Here is a 6032-nt window from a genome sequence, read left to right on the forward strand (position 1 = left end):
ACTGGCTGGCCGAGAGTCCTGTCTGACTGCGGAGTTGGGGGGCAGGACCCTCTGGCTGCCCCAGGACCCCGCCTGGGCGGACTCGCTGTGGGAAGCGCACGGAGGGGCAGAGGAGGCTGAATGCTCCGAGGTCAGACCCAGGAAGGTGGAAGCCGTGTGAGCTTTGTGTCCTGAAGACAGTCTGCTCCCAGAGTGGAGACTTCCCCAGAGTCCTGACTGGCTTCATGGGGAGCAGTTCCAGAGCATCGCCCAGGGACTCCGTGACAGTGGTGTTGGCCATGTGTGGACATTGGGAGGAGCAGGGAGATGACCCTTTAGTAGATCTATTCCCTGGGACCAGAGCTGGTTCCCCCCTGGAAACAATTCCCCTCTCGGATCAGCTAACCTCTGCCCAACAAGCTGAGGTCAGGGGGGTGCTGCATCCGTACCGACAGCTGTTTTCCAACCAGCCTGGACGCACTAATCTGACTGTCCACCGGGTGCAGACAGGGTGGCACCCGCCGATAAGATGCTCCCCCTTCCGAGTCACAGGGAAAACTGCTCAGGACCTGGAAAGAGAGGTCCGGGACATGCTGGCTTTGGGGGTGATCCAGCCATCGGCCAGCCCTTGGGCCTCGCCGGTGGTGCTGGTCCCTAAAAAGGACGGGTCGGTCCGGTTCTGTGTGGACTATCGGAAGCTCAACGCCATCACTGTATCTGATGCCTACCCCATGCCCAGGCCGGACGAGCTCCTAGACAAACTGGGAGGAGCTCGGTACCTTACCACCATGGACCTTACAAAGGGCTACCGGCAAGTGCCGCTGGATGCAGATGCCCGGCTGAAATCAGCCTTTATCACCCCTTTGGGGCTCTATGAGTTCCTGACCCTGCCTTTCGGCCTCAAGGGAGCGCCGGCCACCTTCCAGCGCCTGGTGGACCAGCTACTGAGGGGGATGGAGAGTTTTGCCGTGGCGTATATTGATGACATCTGTGTCTTTAGCCAGACCTGGGAGGACCACGTGTCCCAGGTTAGACAAGTGCTGGACCGACTCCAGGGGGCTGGGCTGACTGTAAAAGCGGAGAAGTGCAAGGTGGGGATGGCGGAAGTATCTTACCTGGGCCATCGGGTGGGGAGCGGCCGCCTAAAGCCTGAACCAGCCAAGGTGGAGGTGATCAGAGACTGGCCCGCTCCCCACACCAAAAAGCAGGTCCAAGCCTTTATTGGGATGGCAGGATACTACCGAAGATTTGTGCCCCACTTTAGCACCATAGCCACCCCCATCACTGAGCTATGCAAGAAGGGGAAGCCAGACAAGGTGGTCTGGACCGAGCAGTGCCAGGAGGCTTTCCGGGTGCTGAAGGAGGCTCTGGTCAGTGGCCCAGTCCTGGCAAACCCAGACTTTGACAAGCCCTTTGTGGTATTCACCGACGCTTCCGACACGGGACTGGGGGCGGTGTTAATGCAGGAGGATGAAAAGGGGGAGAGACACCCCATCGTGTACCTGAGCAAGAAGTTGCTACCCCGGGAGCAACACTACGTGGCCATCGAGAAGGAGTGCCTGGCCATGGTGTGGGCCCTCAAGAAACCAGAGCCCTATCTCTTCGGGCGACACTTCACCGTCTACACCGACCACTCTCCCCTGACCTGGCTGCACCAGATGAAAGGAGCCAACGCCAAACTCCTGAGATGGAGCCTGCTCCTGCAGGATTACGACATGGACGTGGTCCACGTGAAGGGAAGTGCCAACCTGATAGCGGATGCGCTGTCCCGGAGAGGGGGCCCCGAACTTCCACAGGTCACTGGTCAGAGTGACCCCGCTCAGTTCAGTCTCGAAGGGGGGAGAGATGTGATGATGTGACGCAGCAGGGAGGGGGGAGTGTTGACCTGGGAATGTGCCCTGGGGATGGGAGACCTGAGAGCCTGTCACCTGAGCCAGGAAGGGGACGGGGAGGTGACACCTCTGCCCAGGAATGTGGACAGAGACTGCAGCAGGGAGCCTGCTGGGTGGGTTTAGTTTCAGTTTGGTGCTGAGTGGAGGAACACAGGGAACCCCAGGGCTGGGGTCTAAGCTCCCTGCTCCCCCAGAAGGACTTGACTGAGGGGTCCTGGTTGTACCCACAAGCTCTGTTGTGGACTGTGTTCCTGTTGTCCAATAAACCTTCTGTTTTACTGGCTGGCTGAGAGTCTCAGTGAATCCCAGGAAGAGGGGGGCAGGGCCTGGACTCCCCCCCACTCCGGGACACATGGGGCTCTGAGCCAGGCTGCTGCAGTCCCTGCTTGGCACCTTCCCCCCACCCTGTCACCCCGGGTGGCTCAAAGCCCCTCCTCTGGTGGGTGCCATTGCCTAGCCCCGGTGGGGGTGCGCATCCCAGCAGGGCAGGACATTTCCCCAGGCCATTGGAAACCCTTCAGCTCCCTGCCCCCAGAATCCCAGCCCCATGCTCTGCTCCAAGGGCTGGGGCCTCACAGCCTTGGCTGCAGGGGGCTCTGGAATTGCCCCAGGCGGGGGCAGTTCTCCGCCAAGGCAGGAGGCCCCCTGGGGCTGGGTAGCTCTGGGGGCAGGGCCACGGCAAGGAGCAGGTAGAAGGTGGCCCCAGGGCGTGCGCTTGGCAGAGTGGCCAGGGGCCTGCCCCTTAGCTGTAGCACTGACTGCTCGGTCAGTGCCCAGAGCTCTTCCAGCAGCGGGCAGCCAGGGTGGGGGACATCGCCCCTCCCACCAGCGTGCAAAGGGCCCAGCAGGCCTGGCTGGACTGAGGTGCACTGGAGGGGCAGGGAGCCCGCGGGCCCCAGAAACAACCGCGGTTCCTGTGCCATTTCAATGGGCTGTGGCCCCTGCCCACCTCCCACCCCAGCCCTGAGGCAGGTCGCTGAGGGAGGTGCGGGGGGACATAGATGCCGGCCCCATCTCCCAGCACCTCCAGCAAGTCCCACTCGGGCCGGTATCATGTCGAGCAGGAAGCAGCTGCCTTCTCTGGGCTGGAGGCATCAGCTTCGTCAGAGGAAACGTCCCACAAAGATCCCAGCTGGCAAATGCTGCTCTGAAAGTAGCGCAGTGAACTGAACTCAACCTGCCCACACCCCTCGTGTACCCTGTGACCCCCCCAGGGACCCCGATTCCTGTGCTGGCCCCTCTGACCCCCCCGGGGACCCCGATTCCTGTGCTGGCCCCTCTGACCTCCCCGGGACCCCAATTCCTGTGCTGGTCCCCATCACCCAGGTGACTCTGCTGCCTGCCTGATACTGCCCCCCGTGACCCCCACTTCCTGCTCTGAGGCTGGGTGATTTTGCAGGGTTGTCCCCAGTGAACTTTAGATTTTCTGACTTCTCTGGATGCAGGCCCTGGGGATTTTCTACAGGCCCAGACCAGGGTCTGTCCTGCCCCTGCCAATAACTAGCCCTGGGGCTCAGAGCTCTCCGGCCAAGTCTGGCTCCTGCAAACTGCACAGTGTGACGAACTCTCAGTTTCATCAGGAGCCTCATATCAAAGGCTCAGCTCCTGGAGTCCTGTGATTACAGGCCACTCTCAGCTTCCATGTAAACCAATACATGCCTAGCACTCCTGTTTGGGAAGACAGGTAGGAAACATGACCCTAAGGGTCAAATACAGGAGACAAAGAAAAGAAAAAAACTGAAACCCTGAACGGTTTATTGTGTGTTACATGAAGATCTCATGATCTGAGGGGCCGGAAGGGGTGGGTCTGAGTTGATGGGGCTCCCAGGCCCAGAGCAGGGAGTGATGTCACTTAGGCTTATGGGCCTGGACCCAGACCCTGGTGGGGGCTGTGTATGTGGGGGAATCACCTGCAGTCACAGGCACAGGGCAGGGATCTGAGTCAATGGAGGTCACAGGTCCAGGCCAGGTATGGGAAGACCCTTGAGAGGCAGGGGGGGCGGGAAGGAGGGCAGGCCCACAACAGAGATTAGGGGTCATGGGAGTGGGCCAGCAAAGGGAGGGGATGTTACCTGGGGTCAAGAAGCCAGGCCAAGGAGAGGGAATGGGGATTATCTAAGATCATAGGACTAGATTCAGGGCAGGGAATGGGGTCATCTGAGGTCACAAGCCAGGACTCAAAGCAGGGAATGGGGTCATCTGAAGTCACGGGCCAGACAATGAAGTGATCTGAGGTCACAGGAACAGACTCAACTGGAATGGGCTCATCTCAGGTCACAGACCCAGAGCAGGGAATGGGGTCATCTGAGGTCAGGGGACAAGTAATTGGGTCATCTGAGGACAAGATGGAGACCCAGGGCAGGGAATGGGGTATTCTGAGGTCACTGGACAGTTAATAGGGTCACCAGAGGTCACACAACCAGCTCCAAGGCAGGGAATGGGAGTCATCTGAGGACACTGAACAGGTAATGAGGTCATCTGAGGTCACAGACCCAGATCCAGGGCAGGGAATGGGTTCATGCATGGACACAGAGCAGGTAATGGGGTCATCTGAGGTCATAGACCCAGACCCAGGGCAGGAAATGGGGTCATGCGAGGACACTGACCAGGTAATGGGGTCATCTGAGGTCACAGACCCCGACCCAGGGCAGGAAATGGGGTCATGCGAGGACACTGACCAGGTAATGGGGTCATCTGAGGTCACAGACCCAGACCCAGGGCAGGGAATGGGGTCATGCAAGGACACTGGCCAGGTAATGGGGTCATTTGAGGTCACAGACCCAGGGCAGGAAATAGGGTCATGCGAGGACACTGACCAGGTAATGGGGTCATCTGAGGTCCCAGACCCAGACCCAGGGCAGGAAATGGGGTCATGCGAGGACACTGAACAGGTAATGGGGTCATCTGAGGTCACAGACCCAGACCCAGGGAAGGAAATGGGGTCATGCGAGGACACTGACCAGGTAATGGGGTCATCTGAGGTCACAGACCCAGACCCAGGGCAGGAAATGGGGTCATGCGAGGACACTGACCAGGTAATGGGATCATCTGAGGTCACAGACACAGACCCAGGGCAGGGAATGGGGTCATGCGAGGACACTGACCAGGTAATGGGGTCATCTGAGGTCACAGACCCAGACTCAGGGCAGGAAATGGGGTCATGCGAGGACACTGACCAGGTAATGGGGTCATCTGAGGTCACAGACCTAGACTCAGGGCAGGAAATGGGGTCATGCGAGGACACTGAACAGGTAATGGGGTCATCTGAGGTCACAGACCCAGACCCAAGGCAGGAAATGGGGTCATACGAGGACACTGACCAGGTAATGGGGTCATCTGAGGTCACAGACCCAGACTCAGGGCAGGAAATGGGGTCATGCGAGGACACTGACCAGGTAATGGGGTCATCTGAGGTCACAGACCTAGACTCAGGGCAGGAAATAGGGTCATGCAAGGACACTGACCAGGTAATGGGGTCATCTGAGGTCACAGACTCAGACCCAGGGCAGGGAATGGGGTCATGCGAGGACACTGACCAGGTGATGGGGTCATCTGAGGTCACAGACTCAGACCCAGGGCAGGGAATGGGGTCATGCGAGGACACTGACCAGGTAATGGGGTCATCTGAGGTCACAGACTCAGACCCAGGGCAGGGAATGGGGTCATGCGAGGACACTGACCAGGTGATGGGGTCATCTGAGGTCACAGACTCAGACCCAGGGCAGGGAATGGGGTCATGCGAGGACACTGACCAGGTGATGGGGTCATCTGAGGTCACAGACTCAGACCCAGGGCAGGGAATGGGGTCATGCGAGGACACTGACCAGGTAATGGGGTCATCTGAGGTCACAGACTCAGACCCAGGGCAGGGAATGGGGTCATGCGAGGACACTGACCAGGTGATGGGGTCATCTGAGGTCACAGACCCCGACCCAGGGCAGGGAATGGGGTCATCTGAGGTCACAGACCCCGACCCCCCCCCCCCCCATGTGTCCCCGTTCGCAGCCCGGACGCGGGTCCGGGCCCGCGGCAGGATCCTGTGTCACGGCGCCCCCTCGTGGCTCCGACGGGCCAGGTCCCGGGACACACTTCGGCTCCCATCAGTCTCCGCGGTGGAACTACAGTTCCCGTCAGCCCCTGCGAAGACTCTGCATCTCCCAT

This window comes from Lepidochelys kempii, chromosome 27 (assembly GCF_965140265.1).
Source record: "Lepidochelys kempii isolate rLepKem1 chromosome 27, rLepKem1.hap2, whole genome shotgun sequence".
Taxonomy (NCBI): Eukaryota; Metazoa; Chordata; order Testudines; family Cheloniidae; genus Lepidochelys; species Lepidochelys kempii.